Here is a 21802-nt window from a genome sequence, read left to right as displayed (position 1 = left end):
TGAACCAGGTGGCATTTCTGAGGCGCTGTATGTCGGGGTTGCGGAGGGGTGCCAGCTCGTCTGCGCAGTTGGTGATCCATCTATGAAGTTCTTTGGCTGCGAGGTTGGCGTTGGTCCTGCTAGAGGGGGCATCGCGGTTGAGGGTGGAGTTGAGCTGCTCCTCAGTGACCTTGGTCTCGTTCCTTCACAGAGGGTGGGGTCCCAGTTTGGGGGCAGTGGGTTTGTCGACGTTGAAGTGTATGCAGTGGTGTCCCATCCAGGGGGTTGCTTAGTGTGGCTGAAGTGGATGTTGTTACCTCCTGTGAAGATGGGGTCGAGGGTGTGTCCTGCCTTGTGGGTGGGGGTGGTGTTGAGTTGTTTCAGTCCGAGGTTGGTGACGTTGTCCAGGAGGGTGGTAGGGTTGGTATCGCTGAGACTGTCGAGGTGGAAGTTGAGGTCTCTGATGAGTATGTAGTCTAGGCGAGGCGTGGGGTGCGATGAGGTCAGCGATGGTAGTGGTGAATGAAGTCCGGAAGGTCTGTAGATGAGGGTGCCTCAAAGGGTCGTTCTGGGGCTGGGCTGGATCTGGAAATGGAGATGTTCAGTGGAGGGCGGGCTGTCGCTCATGCTGGAGGTGGTGAGTCGGAGGAAGTTCTTGTGTGCAGTGGCAAGTCCTCCTCCCGGGCTGTTGAGGAGGTGCTTCCGCTGTATCTTGTATCCATCGGGTATGGCTGTGGCGATGTCGGGGTGGAGGTGGGGTTGGTCCACATTTCTGCGAAGAAGGCGACGTCTGGCGAGAGGGTGTTGAAGAAGTCCCAGATCTCTACCGCATGTCTGTGCAGGGAGCAAACATTGAGATGCACCTCAGGGCTTTGGGGGTGCTTGTGCCGGGCGTGTGTGCAGCGGCCGTGGGGGTGCAGAGGGTGGTGAAGGTTTGGCAGTAGTGTCGGCAGGAGAACTGACCTTGGGTGGTGTTCGGCATAGACAGCTGTCAGTTGTTGTTCCTCCAGGGGTTGAGTACAAGGAGGGCATCTGAATCGTAGCGGTGGCTGGTCAGAGATCCAGTGTCCCTGGTGCTGGTCGCAGACGGGTCACGGACAGCGCGCATACGTGCTTTTCTTTTGCATGCTTTTGGCACGCCAGCAGAGCGCCCGCTGCGCATGTTCGCCATTAAATAGGGAAGGGGGAGGGAAGTGCACCAGGAAGGTGGGAGCAGAGGACGACAGGGGGGAGATGCTGCGGGGCAGCAGCGGTGGGGGAAGGGAGGCAAAAACAGGCCGAAGGACACAGGTACAAGAATAGAAAATACAGGTACAATTACAATGTAATACAATATACGGGTACAAGAAAACAGAAACAATAGACAGAATACAAAAACAGGGCACAAAACACAAGCACAGAGAATAGCGGACTAGCAGAAGAGCAAGGCTCTCCCACTGGACTACCAGGGATGAGGCGCAGGCAGGAGCCTGTGGGTGGAGGAGGGCCTCGAACACCTACCTTAATAGGGCAGCAGCAGCGGAGCTGCTGGGGGAGAGAGCAGGTCACTGAGCAGAAGGATGAAAGCTAGCATGCCACATCTCAGCTAACTGTGCCAGGGGAGTGCTAAATTTGATGTGAATCCATTCACTGGGACACAGGTTCTAGGAAAATGAAAATATGCCTTTTCAATTGAAAGTGCAGCTCAGAGACAGAGAGATAGAAAGAGAGATTGAGGAAGAGAGAGAGACAAGGGTAGATAGAGATATATCAATTGGTATATGTCTATGTGTGGCTTTCTTCTTTGATCGAGGTAAAACCACCTTTGTGGAGTTTATGAGGTTTATCCTGAAACGTACATCTTAAATTTTATATAGTGCTTCTTCCTACACTTTCATCAATAAGTGTCTTGATTCTATGCAGAAACCTGAGGGACTCTGAAGCCCAGAGTGGAGACACTCCGAGTGGAGTAATCAAGCGCACTACAAAACCCTCATTCATGCGTTCATTTATTTCTAACTGCAGTAAGCAGCAGGTATTTCTATTACCCAGCTTAGATATAGTAAATTCTCTGACCTGAAGGATGGAGCGCTGAGTCACTTTTGTTGGGATTCATATTTGTGTCCTGCAATCAGAGAATATGTATATTGTAAGTTTCCAATTCAGTGAGTCATTTTACCAGCTCTAGCAATATTTAAGCAACGTTTTTGTCGTTCTGGGTCCATCAAAGAGGGTTCTTCATAGCTATATTTTATCATGGAGGTATGCACCATAAAAGGTAGATCCACTTCATCTTTGCACAATGGAGATTAAAGCTTTAAGTACAAATCTGATTTTATTTGCTATGATTACTAATGTAAACTATGCAATTCCCTACTATAAAATATATAATCCGTACCATTTGATTACAAATAGGTTACACAATCTGTATTCTTTCCAAGCCACTCTGTAGCTGTCCCCAGTTCATATTTCATGCATACAGGCCACATTCCTGTCTTAATTCCACCAGTCGTGTTGATCTTTGCAGATTAGCAAGTACAACACAATAGAATCAAGAGACAATAATGATTATCTAAATAGCTCTACAATGATGGGGTGAAAATAGGAATAAATGAAATACAATAGTCTCTAATCTTTTCCACAGAGTTAAGGTTTACAGCCTTGTGTTTTTCTCTTCACTGATCAAATAAATTATAAATCATCTTAAATATCGTTAGATATAATTCACTAATAGTTGAGTCTCAACATGGGCCATTTTAGCCAGATTGAAACCAGTGGTCTGGCCACAATAAGTTTGGACATACTTCTTTGGACGCGGGTTTATCCCACGTGGAATTTGTTTTCCTACATTGAAGGATTTTTATTTTTGGTCACTAAAGTAGACACTACTTACAAATCATGTTCTACACCTAAGACTTCAAGAGAGCCTTTGGATGTTGTCTCTCTGGCTTGCATGTTAACTCTCTCACAGTCAGTTCTGACAAGAGAAAGGGTTTTTGGCTGAAGGCAGGGCATACATCGCGTTTGGAAGGCTTTTGAGAAATCCTCAATGATCTCAGTGTATTGTAATGGTAGCAAGCTTTGCTGGTGAATCAAAATGGTTTCAGTAAAGGGATAGGCTGACTAGTGTCAAGGGTTAATGTTAGACCCTCACAAACTGATGATCTATGATTACAGAATCTCTAAATGTGTTGGCATTAAAGGTACTACACTGTACCCAAGTTGGGCGTAATTAGTTGCTCTCAGTCACACTCATGATTCATTTACAGGCTTCCATACATAGCTGTGGTTGCGGGCAGTGCTGAAACAATGTAAGATTGCCAATGAGCCACTCATGGAACACTTTGGTGCGGGAGGTTTATGATGATGGTGTGATGACGAATGCATCAAGATACTAGAGAGAGACCAATGACATAATATCGATGGACACAATAATAATTCACAAAAATATTGGAAAATAAATATTGTAAACCAATATATTGACTTCCTGTACTTAAGAAAAACGCAAATATTGACTTCCTGTACTTAAGAAAAACGCAAATATCGACAACAAAAATATAATGGTTGTAAGTATAGGCTTTTACTAATATCAAAGTGAAAAAGTTGGAAACAAAAATGTTGTAACCTTTTAATAAGCATATAAATAGTTCAGTTCATAACTTTATTCGATTTGTGTAAAATCATACATGTGTACAGACAAAAACATTTTACCATATATCTTGACATTTAAAAGACCTAAACTGTAACACATTATTTAAGATATCTATTGAGAAAAACCTCTTGCTGAGGTCATAAATATATAGCAGCATTTTGATCTAAAATGGAAGGACAAGTTTTACAGGACCTAAAATCTTGAGCTAAAAACCCTGTTCAAGTACCACAACACACTAAGACAAATTTTAGATGTAGATAGAAGCTGTAAATATAAAAAAGCAGGTCTCACCTGTCTTATGTCTGGGGATAATAAAAGTGACCTTAAAAACTTGTGGTGAAGAGTATTGTACTTAGAACATATAAGAACTATATGCATAGTATCGCAGATTGAGACTTGGTCACAGAACAAGCCTTAAGTTAGTTATTTTGTTCCAGGTACCTTTTCGAACAGCAACTGATGAAAAATGCCAGCCTAAAATATGTCAGTAAACAACGTTGATGGTTAGACATCTCTAAAAGGAGATTTGGTTCTATCTCATTAACTGATTTTACCAATATATGCTGACTAAACAAATGTTTGAATAGAGCAGGAGCCTCCTTCTTGGGCTACGAGCCTAAGACGAAAGGTCTATCTTTTTTTTACTGCCATCAGGGTCTAAAAATAAACCTAGTCTCCCCAGGGCTTTAAATATTTCTCTCAAACAATGCAGCCAGGGTATATGGGACATATACCCTGGCTCAGACCAACCTGTTGAGGCTTAACCTCCTTAGGCAAACTGCCCTTCAAAATAAAATGGGATGCAGACGGATAAAATCTGTGATGTAACTAATGTCAAGCTCTTCATGTATTCTCTGAGAGAGTACCTGGGCCTACACCTAAAAGACCTCTCAGAAATGTATAATCTTTTACTAGGACAGGGGCAATGTTGGCATAGCCCCAGATCTAACAACCAAAAGTGGATGTAGGGATACACTTTGCTTTGGAAACTTCTAGCAGGGTTTTCACTAGCTTCTGGCCCAAGCAGGAAAAAAAATGATTTTAAGTAGCAATAGCCTTCTGGAGACACCCTGTATATATTATCAATAAAGGCTACCAGCTAAGACCCTGTGCCGAAACACCAGAGGTTTTCTTATATTTTTGGGCCCAAGACCATGACATGAGATTTCTGACAAATTGGTAATAGGTCCAGACTGTCCACAAAATCAATAAAAAGGTCTAAAAGCCTCTTAAGACTTCTTTCATTGCGTGCGATCAAAACTGCATAATATGTGTATAAATTAGGGAAAATCAGTCTCCCCCCAGCTCTGGGGATATATACATCCCGGAGAGAAAGCACCACCTCTAGACGATTGATATACATAATAAACAGAAACAGTGCCAGAATACAGCCCGGACAGACATCCCTCCTTAGCTTAAAGTGCTTAGTATATTCCCCATTGCTCACAAATCTTACTGAACCACTCAAACCCTATTAACTTCCTTTAGGAAAGTAACCAGTCCAGGTTCCACCCCCATGCACCCCAGTTCTGCCCAGAGCTTATCTAGATTACCCTTATCCAAGGCAGAGCTGAGGTCCATGAAGACAAGATGTATCAACGCATTTTTGGCCCTGGTTTACTTGTTAACTAAATTATGCAGGTTAAGGTTCTGCTCTGCTCTTTTCCTACCAGACCTATTCCAGTACTGAATGTCAGAGAATATATTATGCTCGTCCGCCCAATGGTTAGCCTCGCCAGAATAATTTGCTCAATAATTTTTACTTCAGTGTCAATTAGCCAGATGGGTCCACAGAATGGGGGATCCTTCCTGTTCCCCTTCCTGAATACTGGCGCAGTCACAGAATAACGCCATGGCTCTGGCAAAAAGCTACTGATGGATGCCTTAATGTGGAGGGTGAGGAGAGGGACCCATAGATCCACAAGAGAGCTAAACACTCCCCTGGGACCCCATAGGTGCAAAATTGCTTTTCTTACCTCTTACCATTGAAACTTCAACTTATCACCCCATCTATGAGTGGTATAGGTGGTTAGGAGTCCTCACCATGATAATGAGTAGTAAAATGATTCACCCAGGACTGGGCCAGCACTGTAGCTGCCTAGTCGGGTACCTGATCCATTTTTTAAAAAAGGATGGTTTACAACTCTTAAAAACATGATACTATCCCTCATGGCGCTAGCTGTCAGAAGGTTCTCCTAAAATTCTTTCTTTAATAGAAGCTTTCTACTTTTTAGAGCTTCTCTATTTATTTGAATTTTAATTTTACGGAGTTTTATATAGCGCGAACTTGACCCGAGGGTATCGGGTATCAGAGCGCTTTACATAGCACCAGTTGCATTACATGAGGACACATTAATTATTTTTTTGTTAGGCATGGGGACATTAAGTGATTTGCCCAGAATCACAGGATGTTCAGCGTGATTGCCGAGGCTCGAACTCAATTCCCTAAATTCAAGATCGACCAACCTAGCCCTTAGGCCAACTCTTCTCCCCTATATATGGCTCTGAAGATTTTCACCTCACCACTATCTCAGTGCATTTTTTTAAGAAGCTAAGAGCGCCTTACGTGCTTCTGTGCAGTTCCTATTGAACCAACCACATGGGGCTGGAGTACTACACAACCCCGGTTTAGTAAGAGCAGACTCAAAATGGTCATATGGTGTGTCAAAAGCCCTTAGGATGCTATCCTGGGAGGAGTCTTCATTCAGGCAGATCTGAAACTCACATTGGCAAGACTTAACTGATTGAAAGGCTATGATTCCATATGTCTATACCATGAACAGTACATGTCCTACTTCCAAACCAATTGGTGTCATGGGGCCAATTCACAAAGGGCCTCTGCACTTGTGGCGGGGGCCCACACTCATAGGCCAGTGGGGAGGTTCCGTCATGAGTGCTGGCCACACACCATCACTGGGGGTCCTCCACCACAAGTGCGGAGGCCCTTTGTGAATTGGCCCCTATGTTCAAGACAAAGTACTTGCTGGAATGAAATCTGGGTCTCCGCGAACAACCACTAGCAGCGTTGGTCAATTATTCTTTCTCAACTAAGAGCAGCGTTGCAAACCAGCTACGAATCACTGTTCACATCAAATGCAAGATTCATCAATGAAACAGGGGTATGCTCTTGTCCCTGACCTAGATAAGAGATAGGTAGTCCTAATTTGGAACTTCTGATTGGAACTCTGGTAAAGCATAACACTCTTCTGATAACAGTGAGGCCAGATGTGAATTAAGTGGTACACAATTTTGTATAATAAAGGTGTATCCCTACCTAATTTGTTGAATGAATACTGCGCCCTGTTTGAAATGGAGCTGCTGGTTGGCTAGGGTATGCACCTAAGCCAGGCAGAACCCACTACTTCATTCAAGGTAAGGGAGTTACTCACCAAAATAACCCCTTCTTGCCCCCTTGGTAGCTTGGCAGAGCAGTCAGGCTTATCCCAGAGGCAATGTGTAAAGCATTTGTGCAACACACACACAAACACACACCCACACACACCAGTGACACAATAAATAAACAACAAAAGAGACTCTACGCAGTATAATACAAAAATGAGTTTCTGTATTGCATTTAAACATGGACCACATAAACCAATAATCACTTTGCCAACGAGGCAATTGTCAAAACATCACAGTTAGTGCAATAAGATAAAAACCTATTTGTTGCACACGTCATGAAATCGTCATCACTGAGCAAACAATGTACATCCTGAAATAATACTTGTTATCTTGACAGTACACTGCGAAAACGACATATCAATAAATTTACCACGGGTGATATATGGTGACTTATGTGTTTTCAGAACTTGCATTTCATGACCAAGTATTCACTACGGTTACGGTTGCACTGATTGATGGTGATCTTCTCCTGTGTTTCTGTTCATTACCTGCTGCATTACCTGGCCTGTGTCAGTCATCAAACATCCCCATAAGCACATCAGTAACTTCTGCTTCAAATACAATTTTACTTCAAGAGGTTGGTCTGCAGTATTTAGAAGATCTTCTTCTGGTGAGACCTCTTTTATTATGGTTTTTACTATAAGCAAAAGAAGTAACCGGTTTCACCAGATTAATTATTTCAGATTGCCTTGCCCAGGACAATGTGTTAAGTATCCCTTGGCTATTGTATATTAATTCTTTCCTCAGTAGGTTGTTTAATGTATCTATCTGGTCAAATCCTATCCAGGTATTATCATTAACTAAGAAGACGATTAAAGACACCTTCTTTCAGTATAAACTGGATCAGCGATTGGCAGGCGATAGAAAACAATTGTCTGTCACTTTTTATAAGTCTTTGGGCCTGAAGGAGGGGGTACATAGCTATCTATCATGTGTGACAAATATGCAGCATTGCTTTGTATTGGTAAGATTGAGATGTCATATTGTGAACCATCTAGTTGCATTTCCGAATATAAAGACCTGTCCTTCAGATATGGCTTTTTGCCCTTGTGATGGCCAAAGCAAGCAAAGCACATTGCACTTTTTACTGTTTTGTACATTTTGCCAGAATCTTAGGTGCTTCCATCTTAAGCCTATGTTTGTCGCACAGAACATTAGATTTATGGTGGCATTAAGTGAACCTTCTGTGTGTTATAATGTTGCCCTTTTTATCCTGAAAGCAATTAATGTGAGGAAAAGTATTTTGTCTCTCGACAACCGAGATGGCAATCAGCAACTCCCCTACTGAGGAAATTGCATTGGCTCCCCATTTCCCAGCGCTGTGCCTTAAAAACGGGCTGTCTCATCTTTAAAGCTCTGCATGGCAACAGTCCCGTATTTATCAACAGCTTACTTCTTAGGCACATTCCAAAACGCAATCTAAGATCATCCCACCTTGCTCTCCTAACCACCCCGGCTTTCAAACGAGTACGTCTAGGCGGTTGCAGATTTGCCACTCTCGCCCCTAATCTTTCAAACTTCTCCCCACTAGAAATACGGTCCTGCACTGACCTTCTGCAGTTTAGGAAATCCCTTAAAACGTGGTTATTCTCTCAAGCCTTCAATTAACTAAATTCATTCCAGCATATTGAGCCTTACTGCGCCAAGAAGCCAACCGGTGTACGCGCGCTCTATGAATTATTATTAACATTAACGTTAACAATAGTGTGCTAATGAATTATATTTCTATGTTCTTGTGTACTGTAAATAATGGCCTTTTTTGTAAGGATCTAGATATCAAGATGGTGTAATGTGTTTTATGTATGCCCTATTACTTATGTACTTTTATGGCTGTTTAATTAGCCGAATAAAGTTTTATGATGATGAGCATAAAGAACAATGCACTTGCAATCTCATGGGTTATTTTCTCTAATAAAAGATATACTGATGAGGATCTTCTACAAATCAAAAATGTCCTTTACAAAAGGATTTCACTCTTGCCCATTATGTCTGTTGTTTTATTGATTCACTAAATATGTAAGAAAAACGTGTTTTCTGTAGAGTTTAAATGCAGTTTTGTTGCTTCAAAGCAATATAAACTGCAGTGTTTCATATTATCCAATCTCCAGTTTAATACTATTCAATGTAGCGACCGTGGTATGATGGGAGGCTGAGTTGGCCTTGCTAGGACTCCTGACCGGAAGATCCCACATGTCAGCAGAAGTGGAGATGTGTTCCCTGAATCAACCTGACCACATGTCTAGCTGGCAATGGCTACTGAATGCCAGTTTTTCAGTACTGAGCTAGAGCTGGAATAATTTCTGCAAATCCAAACCATACATGTAAAAAAATATATAATTTGTATGAAAAACATGCGAAACAATTAACATTTTTCCCAGCAGTATTCCATTTCCAGGAATGTGTTGCTTATGTTAACCGACTAGGGGGCATATTATCAAGCATGGCGTTAAAATTATCGCCGCTTTAGCGGCAGAAAACTGCCGCTAAAGCGGCGGTAATGGGCTTGATAATATGCAGCAGAGAATTCCAATAGAAGTCCATGTTGACACCAGAACATGGGCCTCTATGGGAATTCTCAAGGGCATATTATCAAGCCCATTATCGCCGCTTTAGCGGCAGTTTTCTGCCGCTAAAGCGGCGATAATTTTATCGCCGTTTCTTGATAATATGCCGCCCAGTTTGTTTTGTCTACTAAAAACAAACACCTAAAAAAGAAATGAGAATAAACGCCAGTTCTCTCACTGGTAAGAGAATAAAGTGCAGGCTGAGGCGCATTGCTTAGGGTTCCTTTCTGGAGAGCGCATTTTAAGCAGTTGCACTTTACCGACCCTTCGATAGTTCTTTCAGATTCAGAACAGTCAATATGCCAATTGTGAGTCTTGTACATAATAGCACTTTTCCCTGTAATACTCACCTATCAGAAAATCATTACTTCTCCTCGCTCTCCCTTTAGCCTGACAAGATTGGAGCCAGGAGGGTTAAGGTCCCTTAACAGCAAGGTCATTTTTCGCTCACGTAGACCATTTAAGTTTCCATACCGGGCCCGGCTCTATCACTGCATCGAAAAATACATTTATCGTTTCGGCCAAGAATAACTGCATGTTACAATCATTAAGGATGGGCAGGGAGGGAGAAGCGCGCAACGTGGACCACATTAGACCCTGCGCCTCAGTCAATTAGTTCACTTTTTGGCACTTTCCCCAACAAAGAAATGTATTTTTTTCTCAACAAAACTATCTGGAGATCATTATCAGGCGCAATGAAAGCCATTAGGGAATGTGCGATTGATCTTCATTTCCTACATTGCAAAGCTATGAAAAAAAACCGCACTGCATTTCCTCAATAAAAGGAGAAAAAGAGAGTTTGTCAATTTCTCTGTATGAAATATATCTCTATAACCTACGGATAGTGGGATCTAGCGTTTTCCTTTTTAACAAGCTTCTCTCTCTACAGCGTCCCCTGACAGAAGCCAGGCTTCAGTGATCGCGCGGAGGCACGGGTCTATTCGAGTTCAATGTTTGATGAACTATTCTTCCAGCCATAGGGTACCTTTTAACAGCATTCACTTCATCGCTTCAAATGTGGAGGTGCCTGGCGACTTTCCCCTCCCTCCATTTCAGCACGGGATGATCAAGGCTTTGCATCGCTGCGGGCATTTTTAGCCTGTATTTCAATGAAGCCATGTTGAAATATTGAGTGGAAGTGGTGTGACCCCACAGAACAAAGTTTGAAACCAATCTGAAGATAATAAATTTAAATCATTTTTTTATTAAATCGATTTTCCTCATTTCCATTTTTGCGATTGATAAATCCTCAAGCTATTTTTTTTCATAAGGTTTGGTTGGTACAGTAATGCCAATATTATGTGACAATCTGGATACATACGCATATGCTATAAACTCCTTTAATCATACGGAAGATGTTAGGAAATTTGATGTCATCCAAATCAACAAATGTTCCTTTAGGTAGAGAAATCACCTAAGTTAAAATAAATGCTCGGAGAATTGAGTGTCTGTTGCAAAGATTGACGTGGGACTTTCAGCTCATAGATTTAAGTCCAGGACAGCTGTCTTGAAATTCTGTCCCACATCAATAAAATGGCTGTCATTGAATAAATGTTTTGGGTGTAACCTGTATGGATTTTGAAGGGCTATAGGGATCTGCATTTGTGGCAAAATATGAGTGTTGTCATCTGATTATCAGAAATGGCACAGGACTGTAAAGAGCCTTGCTGATAAGGCCGCAAAGGGAGCGCTGGACTGGCTGCGCAAAGAAGAACCTGTGCGCACTTTGCCCCTTTATTATATAACCTCTGGCTACGCCCGGCCAGAGGGTGTCACAAGGTGCAGCTTTCGGGTCAGTTCTGCATCGTGAGGGCGGTGCTGAGGTCATTACAACTTCCCATCTTGGCGCCAACCTTCTTCTGAGCGCTTCACAGGCAAAGTCTCTCAGTCTCTGGCTTGGTGGTGGATTTGACCTAAGGTCGTAGCGCCGGGGGTGGGAGCAGCTGCTTCTGCTCTCAACATTTGATTCATGCTGGGGGTCTGTCTCTGTATTGTTTCTGGCACTCAGCGCCTCAGTCTGGGGGATCACTGTGGGACTTTCTCTAGAATCAGATGGCCTGCTCAGTTCGCCCCATTCGACTACTTCGTCTCCTGACACGGTGGTCTCTTGGCTGGGGCAGTCTACTCTTCGGAACCATGACACATTCCTTGTAACAACCTCTCGCCCCCTTTTGGCAGTAATCAGAGTACCGCTCGAGGTTGAAACTCCATGTACCTGGTTCAAAGGGTGTCAGAATTTCCATCCTGGTCGTCGATCTCTTATTAACACGAGGTTCCCTGGTAGGAGTTCATTGGTATGGGTGCGCCGGTCTTGAGCATCTGCTTGTTCATACAGCATTGGCACCAACTGACTCGACACAGAGCTGGTGTTCCACTGATGCCCAGTCAGCATCAAAGACCAGGGGGATTGTTGCGTGGTGCAGTGTGATGTTCCTCTGTATTCCCTCAGGAATTGGTGCAGGCTGTTCTCAGGGTTAGCACCCTCTGCTACTGCGATTCTGAGTGCTTTATTCAACATGCATATGAAGCGTTCAACTTCACTATTGGCCTGTGGCCCCTGTGGGGTGATGCAGTGCTGTTTTATGCCGAGGGTTGTGAGCAGGTCTTTGAAGTTGGCCCCTTGGAACAGTGGTCCATTATCCATTTTATCTCTTGGGGGAGCCCCAGTAGGGCAAAGGTCTTCTGTAGCACTCGGGCAACATTTGTGAATGTGGTTGCCTCTATTAGTTCAGCAATAGGATACTTGGAGCAGCTGTCAATTTTCACAACAGTGATTCATCTGCCTGGTAAGCTCCTGAAGTCGAGGCTTATCTGGGACCATGGAATCATACATGGTTCTTCTGAAATTATTGGTGCAGGGACTTCTTGAGAGCTTGTGATATGACAACACGGACACTGTGGGACAAAGTCATCTACTGCAGCTTCTAGTCCCGGGAACCAGACATTCTCCCTCATCTGGGACTTCATCCAAATAGTTCCTTGATGACCTTCATGGGCGAGGGTTGTCACTTGGGGTTGGAGGCTCTCAGGGATTACGATGTGAGACCCTCGCAGTATCAGACCGTCTGCCGTGTAACTTAACTTGTCACGCACCCGCCACATCTTTCCGAGATGCTCCTTGTCTGGAGCATACCAATTGTTGGCGTCCCATAGGAAGTTGTGGCATGAGCCTTGTCGGAGGGCGTCCATTGCCTTCGTCATCACCGGGCCAGCTCTGGTCGCTTCGCTGATTTCTTTGATGGTAAGCACATGTGGACAGGCTCAATGGGACACCATATTTACATAGTATTCTGTGGTGTCTGCGGTGTCTGCGTTGTCAACGTCATCTTCCGCAGGGACTGGTGGGTGCTGGGAAAGGATGACAGCTGGGCTCTTAGATCCTTGTCCGTAGACTACCTCCATCTGGTCGTGTTGCAGCTGGATCGCCCAGCGTTCAATATTTGGTGGAGGATGTGGTGCTGTACTAGGGGTGGGCGGAATTTGCGTAATCGCGTTACGCAAATCTCCGCGAAACGGTAAAAAATCTCCGCGAACACGCAGAAATTCCGCGAACACGCGGAATTGCTTGTTCGCGATACTTTTTTCCTGTTCGCGATTGCTGTTTGCGAGCTCGGGGTGAAATATCTCGCAAACACGCATATTGAGAACGCGAACAAGCAAAAAATTTCGCGAAGTCGCGGAACGCAGGTTTCTGGGCAATTTCGCGTTCTCCGCGGAACGCGAAATTACCCAAATTCCGCAAATTCAGCGAACGGAACCGAATTTACCGCCCAGGCCTATGCTGTACCCCGGAACAACGGACCAAGCGGCTGGTGGTCGGTGACTATGCGGAACGGCTGCCCATTGATGTAGAGGTGGAAATGACTACATGCCCACTTGATTGTGAGTGCTTCTCTTTCTATTTGTGAGTATCAGGCTTCCGTTGGCGTGAGGGCCTTGTTGGCAAATGTGAGGGGTGCCCACTTTCCTGGTTCTATTTCTTGGGTGATCACTGCACCCAGGCCTATGGGACTGGCGTCAACTAGGAGTTCTGTACTCCTCTTGGCATCGAAATAGGCCATGGTTGTCTTGCTGAGCAGAGCTTCTTTGAGGATTTGGAATGCTTCTTCTTCATTACTACCCCACTTCCATGAAGCATCCTTCTTGGTTAGGGTCCGTAGGGGTTCAGCAATGGTCGCTAGGTACGAAACAAACTGGTCACAGTATGTAGCTATTCATAGGAAGCTGCGCACATCAGACTCAGTAGTCCGAGCTGGTGCTTGCTTACGGGCGTGGAACTTACAAAAGTCAACCCAAACTCCTTCCTTGTTGAACATGTAGCCGAAGAACTCAATGGAGTTTTGGAAGAACGAGCACTTGTCTTTGTGGAGGGTAACACTGTGGTCAGATAGCCACATCAGTGCCGCTCTGAGGTGCCAGTGGTGTCCTTTAATGGACATCGAGTGAATTAGGATGTCATCACTTACATTTAGTACCCCTTGTAGGCCTGACAGGGTATCTCGACTTGCATCCTAAAAAAATTTCTACCGCCTATGAGATCCGGGAGTTCAGACATTTGTACTGCCGCAGTCCTGGATGGGTCGAAAAAGTGGTTTCTTCAGCTAGCATCAGTTGGTGATATCCAGCGTTGAGGTCTAATTTGGAGAGCCAACGTGAGCCGTTGAGGTCAGCTATTATGTCGTCCATTGTGGGCGTTATGTGTCTTTCCCGCTTGATTGCTTCATTGTGGAGGCTCATATCTATACACAGCCAATCAATCAATCAATCAATCAATCAATCAAGACATTTATAGAGCGCACTACTTACCCGTAGGGTCTCAAGGCGCTTAGGGGGGGGGGGGGTGCCGTAACTGCTCGAACAGCCAGGTCTTGAGCTTCTTCCTGAAGGAGAGGTGGTCTTGGGTCAGGCGCAGGTCGGTCGGGAGGGAGTTCCAGGTCTTGGCGGCCAGGTAGGAGAAGGACCTTCCTCCTGTTGTCGCTCTATGGATGCGTGGGACGGCGGCGAGGGCGTGACTGGCTGAACGGAGGTGGCGTTTCGGAGCGTAGAAGTTGATTCGGTTGTTGAGGTAGCTCGGGCCTTGATCGTGCAGGGCTTTGTGTGCGTGGGTGAGGAGACGGAAGGTGATTCTTTTGTTGACGGGGAGCCAGTGCAGGTCTCTCAGGTGTCCGGAGATGTGGCTGTTACGTGGGATGTCGAGGATGAGTCTGGCTGAGGCGTTCTGGATCCGCTGAAGTCTCTTCTGGAGCTTGGCGGTGGTTCCGGCGTAGAGGGCGTTGCCGTAGTCCAGTCGGCTGGTGACGAGGGCCTGGGTGACGGTCTTCCTGGTCTCCGTGGGAATCCACCAGAAGATCTTCCGTAGCATGCGTAGGGTGTTGAAGCACGCCGAGGAGACGGCGTTGACTTGCTTGGTCATGGAGAGGGAGGAGTCCAGGATGAAGCCCAGGTTGCGTGCGTGGTTAGTCGGTTTGGGTGCGGTGCCCAGGGCGGGGGGCCACCAGGAGTCGTCCCAGGCGGTGGGCGTGGAGCCCAGGATGAGGACCTCCGCCTTGTCTGAGTTCAGTTTCAGGCGGCTGGTCGTCATCCACTCGGCTACCTCCTTCATCCCTTCGTGCAGGTTGGTTCTGGCGGCGGCGGGGTCGTTGGTCAGGGAGAGGATCAGCTGGGTGTCGTCGGCGTAGGAGATTATGTTGAGGTTGTGTTGGCGTGCGATGGCCGCGAGGGGGCTCATGTAGACGTTGAAGAGGGTAGGGCTCAGCGAGGATCCTTGAGGGACGCCGCAGATGACTTTGGTGGCTTCTGACTTGTACGGTGGTAGGCGGACTCTCTGTGTTCTTCCGTCGAGGAAGGAGATGATCCATTCCAGTGCCTTCTCCTGGATTCCGACGTTGCTGAGGCGTTGCACTAGGGTGCGGTGGCAGACAGTGTCGAAGGCCGCGGAGAGGTCTAGGAGGATGAGGGCCGCTGTTTCTCCGTTGTCCATCAGGGCTCGGATGTCGTCGGTGGCGGCGATGAGGGCGGTCTCGGTGCTGTGGTTGGCTCGGAAGCCGGACTGCGAGGGGTCGAGGGATCCGTTCGTCGGGAGGAAGGCGGCCAGCTGATTGTTGACGGTCTTCTCGATGACTTTGGCTGGAAACGGGAGGAGCGAGATTGGGCGGTAATTCTTGAGTTCGGTGGAGTCTGCTGTAGGCTTCTTGAGGAGAGCGCTGAGTTCTGCGTGCTTCCAGCTCTCGGGGAAGGTGGCGGTGTCGAAGGAGGTGTTGATGATGTCCCGCAGGTGGGGTGCGATGACAGCGTCGGCCTTGTTGAAGACGTGGTGAGGGCAGGGGTCGGTCGGAGATCCGGAGTGGACGGAGTTCATCATGCGGACGGTGTCTTCGGTGCTGATCGGAGTCCAGGCTCGGAGGGAGGCGGTGGGCGGCGTTGCTGTGGTCGTGGCGTGCGTCGGTTGGGTGCTGAAGCTGTTGTGTATGTCCGCGATCTTGTTGTGGAAGTAGGAGGCGAGGGAGTTGCAGAGATCTTGCGAGGGGGTGATATCGTTATTTCCGACGTTGGAGTTGGAGAGCTCTTTCACGATGTTGAAGAGTTCCTTGCAGTTGTGTGCGTTGTTATCCAGCCGGTCCTTGAAAGCGGTTTTCTTGGCGGCGTGGATCAGTTGGTGGTGCTTCCGGGTGGCGAGCTTGAGGGTGGTCATGTTGTCCGGTGTTGGTTCCCTTCTCCAGACTTTCTCGAGGGCTCGGCAGTTCTTCTTGGAGCTCTTGAGTTCGTCGGTGAACCATGGGGCTTTCTTGCTGCCGGGTCTGCTGGGCGGGGTCCTCATCGGGGCGAGTTCGTCCGCGCAGTTGCTGATCCACTTCGTGAAGTTGTCGGCTGCCTGGCTGGGGTTCGCTGAGCTGGCAGGAGGGTGCTGGCTCAGGGAAGCGGTGAGCTGGTCGGCAGTGATCTTGTTCCAGCTTCTACGGGCAACCTGTTGCTGGTGGTGGTGGATCGTTGTTCTCTTGAAGGTGAAGTGTACGCAGCTGTGGTCCGTCCAGTAGAGTTCTGTGGCGTGGCTGAAGGCGATGTCTTTGCTGGATGAGAAGACGGCGTCGAGAGTGTGTCCGGCGAGGTGGGTGGGGGTGCTCACCAGTTGCTTCAGTCCAAGGTTGGCGAGGTTGTCGAGCAGGGTGCTGGTGTTGCGGTCGTTGTTGTTCTCCAGGTGGAAGTTGAGGTCTCCCAGGAGGATGTAGTCAGCGGAGGGGAGGGCATGCGGGCTGACGAAGTCGGCGATGTCCTCGCTGAATTGAGTGCGTGGTCCCGGGGGTCGGTAGATCAGGGTGCCTCTGAGGGTGGTCTTCGGATCGGTGTGGATCTGGAAATGCAGGTGTTCGGCGGTGGTTAGGGTGTTGTCGGTGCTAGTCGTGATTCGGATGGTGTTCCTGTGGATGATGGCGATGCCTCCTCCCATCTGGTTGGCGGTGCGGTCCCTTCGGGTGATCTTGTAGCCCTCTGGGATGGCGATGTCGGGCGCAGAAGAGGCGTTCATCCAGGTCTCCGTGATGAAGGCAACGTCAGGGGCTGTGGCGTCTAGGAGGTTCCAGAGTTCGATGGCGTGTCTGTGGACGGAGCTGGTGTTGAGCAGGATGCACTTGAGGTGGTTGCTGCTGGTGTTCGGCTTGGCAGGTGCTGGTGCAGGGCAGGTCCGGATGCAGGTGAACTTGCAGGCGTGGCAGCTGAAGGGTCCGTGGGAGCGTCGTGGGGTGGCTTGGTAGCATCCTGGGATTTGGCCGGAGTTGAGTGCGATGAGGGCGGCGGCGGTGTACGTCAGGCGGGTCGGACGGGGTCTTCGAGGGCCAGGGGTCCTGGCACTGGGCGCGGTCCAGGCGCGGACGGGCGTAGACGGGCTTACCTTTGGCGCGCCTTCGGCGCACAATCGGCGCGCCCGCTGCGCGTGACCGCTGCGCGTTCGCACGGTCGCCATATATGGCGAAGTGCTCGGGGGGCGGAGCAGCTGGGAGGCGGGAGCGGGGAGGGAACAGAAGGCAAAAGGGGCGTGGTTATCGGCGGTGGCGGGAAGCGGGGAGCGGGGAGGGAGGGCGAAGGGCCAAACGAACGCGCAATACAGAAGGAAAAATAACAGGTTACAGGGAGACAGGCAGCAAAATGCAATACAGCAGAAAACGTCAGGCAACAAATAAACAGAGCAGAACTGTAAAAAACGAGGGGGGCAGGTCACGGACCACGCCGCTACACGGCGGGGGGCGTGGTCACGCGGTGGAGGCTCGGCTAGCGAGGCAGTAGGCGGGGGAAGACGCTCGCAGCAGCTGGTGGCCGTGCGGCGCGGGGGTGTCCTAGAGCTAGGTCACTCTCACCTGCGTCGCACGGTCGCCATATATGGCCAAGTGCTCGGGGGGGCGGAGCAGCTGGGAGGCGGGAGCGGGGAGGGAACAGAAGGCAAAAGGGGCGTGGTTATCGGTGGTGGCGGGAAGCGGGGAGCGGGGAGCGGGGAGGGAGGGCGAAGGGCCAAACGAACGCGCAATACAGAAGGAAAAATAACAGGTGCCTGGTTGTTTCAGCTTTTCGGCAATCACCATGGGTGACACCCACGGCGTTGGGCCATAGATCTTCTCAATTACTCCCTATTGTTCGAGTTTGTGCACTTCTTGTTTGACAAGGGGTCTCATATGGAACAGCATTTGCCGGTGCCGAAGGGCCAATGGTTTGCCAGATTTGTTGATATGCAAGTTTGACTGGGGAAGCCCAAACCTTGAAGTGTGGCCTGATAGTGGATAAAACCTACCATTTTCAAGTAGGGAAGTCCAGCCTTGTGCAGTCACCATCATTTTATTATTCGGAGCTTCTTTTTGATGTTTGGGGTACTTGGACACAGTTGGTCACATCTAGAACACTACAGTTGAATAAGGCGATTGTTGCAATTAACATCTTTGCAGCAAAAGTGTGGAAGAGACACCTGAAAAAGTAATGCACCATACACAGAATGAAATAGGTTTCTCTGGCCCTTTATAGAGTGGGCGCTTGGGGCTATGCAAATAAAAAAAAACTCCAGTTAGCAGAAAACACCAGCTTGAGAAAGTTCCTGCCAGTACTGCAGTGTGTTTTTACATATGTTTGCAATAAGGACCTGGTCTTCCTTTCTTAGAAGACCTCATTAGGATTCATCCTTTTCTGCTTTGTACAGAATAGGGACACAACTGGTGACTCGCTTAAATTGGAAGATAATCTTATACTCTTTATTGCTGGGGTAGGCTGATTAACTTCTCTGGCCTGAATATATTAAGACTTTCTGTATTAGATTGGGTCCACCCGATTTAGTTGACAATCCTTCTTCCCTGCAAAGAGTAGCCAAGGTGGAAATTAAACTTATGTCTATGAATGTGGTAGAAAAGGAGAGATTTGATAATTAATGCGAGATGGCAAGGGTTTCTTTTCATGAGATACTGTTACCAACTCGGGGTATTAACTTTTATCTTGAGCATAAAGCATAATATGTAACAAAGATTTGTATTACATCACTTCAGATGTAACATAGTCCACCACTTTGAGGCCTATTATGATGTGAGTCACAAAGCCTCTGATCACAGGTCAGAGACTTTTTGACTCACATGGTAGGTTTCAAATCCGACAGCCTTATTATGAAAAAGGCTGTCGGATTTGAAACTGGCCATTCGGATCGATTGACTTCCTACGGGTTCAAGGAGCTCGTCGGCCACCCAGAGGCATTTATGCCGTGGGGATAATTATGTCAGTTTCCAACAGGCTTTTAATGTCGGGCTTTCTGACATGAAAACAGTGGGGCCGATTCACAGAACTAACTTAAGACAAAATCCTAAACTTACTACTTTTGGTATTCACAGAAGTTAGGATTTTGTCTTAAGTTTGTCTTAAGACAAACTTAAGACAGACTTAAGACAGACTTAAGACAAACTTAAGACAAAATCGTAACTTAAGTCTGTCTTAAGTCTGTCTTAACTTTGTCTTAAGACAAACTTAAGACAAAATCCTAACTTTTGTGAATACCAAAAGTAGTAAGTTTAGGATTTTGTCTTAAGTTAGTTCTGTGAATCGGGCCCTATGTCAGAAAGTAACTTTTGGGGCCCCTAGTAGGGCCCCCATGTCTTCGCAGGTTACGGTTGGGAGCCTGAGAGCCCCCTGCAAAACCCTTCACCGTGTGGCAGGCACTGTGAGTTCCCTGCTACATGGTGAAGGTATTTACACAGGCTCGCATTTCTCCATGGAAGCTTGTGCTACAGCCGGTTTACACCCGCAGCACAAGCTCCAATTGGGAAATGGGAGTATGCGATGCGCCATGTGCGGTCGCATTGTAATGGCGGTGGCGGGACCGCAGACCAGAGGTCGGTCAGTCCTGAGACTGCGGTGATGTCAGGCATATGTAAGTCAGCCCGACATCGTAATCAAGCCCTTTGTGTCTTATCCCAGTGAGAGTGCCTGGTCCCCTATACTTGATAGATACCTGTGTAACGGAGTTTCAGCACAATGCACATTGCACTTTCAGGTTTTTTGTACAGTTTATGTGGAACATCGGAAACTTCTGTTAATAGTTGTACTACAAAAGTATAATTTTCGACAATGCAGACCAGCTATGATCTTCTTACAACCGATTTACGCTTTGGAAAATTGTGTTTTCCTGTTCAAGTTTATAAGGCCTGCTATACTGATATGTTAGACATTAGGTAGACAGCTGGTCTGAATTATGATTAAAAGAATTGAATTTTATGTATGCATGTTATTTCGAGATAAATTTGATGTGATATTTATCTATGTAATGTTTTACTGTTGGCTTTTATGGTTTTGTTGTAAAACCAAATAAAGATTTTGATTGATTGGCTCTGACTAAGAAGAATTTACTGTACCCAGTACATGTTTTACCACAAGGTAGTTGAATTTACCAAGTTTATTCAATGTGACGCTTTCATACTGTACTCAGGTAGTGTCAGCTGGCAGTTATTATTGTTGGCTGCGCCTGGCTGTGTGGAGTGGGTTGCTCTGTCTCTGACTGAAAATAAACAACAGTTGGAAAAGCTGTGGAGGTGGTGTCTTCGTTATTTCAGACCCCTATTCTGTACAATTTGGAATCAGTCAACTTCAGCTATTGTTTTGTTCAGTGCCATTAACATTTTAAATCAGACCAGAGGAGCACTATGCAGTGGTTAGAGAGACAGTCATTATAAGATACAGCATTTTGTCTCCTAATGTCCAGAGTCTGCATAGAAAAGGGTAGGGCACTATGCAGAAAATGGCTTTACATCGTTGACACGGATGTGATAAGGAGAATCAGTGAACGGTGGCGGCTCCTGCGCAATGGCAGAGGAGCATCGCCCCACTGCCTGATGCAGAGCCAGAAAACCAAAAATAAAAAGATGCTCTAGCATCGTTTTATTTTTCGTTTGCCAGCTTGTGCAAGGGGGAGGGGCATTGGTGGGTGGAGGAGGAGTGCTTGTGCACTCCCTAAGTGCTCATGTTTGTTTGGCTGGCCGTCTCAGGCCGACCAAAACACACATGCGCATTTAGGTTTGCTGCTGAATGCAGCTGGGCTAGAGAAACCCCCACAGACTCCCTGGTCTGAGCAGGACATCTTTCCTGCCTGATCAGACTAATCCCTGTGCTGCTCTGCAACACAGGGATTGGCTGGGAGTCTGTTCCTGGGTCCCAGGAGCTGCTGGACCCAGGAAGAGCGTTACAACAAACAAATGATGGACGGAATGCTGACAATGCATACATTCTCCCCCAGTCAAGAGATCTGGGTTAAATCCATCGTTCTTTTGCCCACTACACCACCCCAGTTTAGACATGGCCATCTGCAAATCAGTCTTGACCCTGTGCCTCATGGGAACAGTCCAGCCCGAACTGCCAAGCCATGTCTTCCCTGGACCGGAATCAAGCATCCTAGGACCGGTTTCTGGCTATCAGCCGTCATCAGCCAGGATAGCTTGACTCCAGTGGCGTAGTGAGCACGGGTCCCACGTCTGGGAATACCCATCCCACTTAGGGCGAAAAGCGTTACAACAAACAAATGATGGACGGAATGCTGACAATGCATACATTCTCCCCCAGTCAAGAGATCTGGGTTAAATCCATCGTTCTTTTGCCCACTACACCACCCCAGTTTAGACATGGCCATATGCAAATCAGTCTTGACCCTGTGCCTCATGGGAACAGTCCAGCCCGAACTGCCAAGCCATGTCTTCCCTGGACCGGAATCAAGCATCCT

This window comes from Triturus cristatus, chromosome 8 (assembly GCF_964204655.1).
Source record: "Triturus cristatus chromosome 8, aTriCri1.1, whole genome shotgun sequence".
NCBI lineage: Eukaryota > Metazoa > Chordata > Amphibia > Caudata > Salamandridae > Triturus > Triturus cristatus.
Note: the sequence above shows the minus strand (reverse complement) of the source record.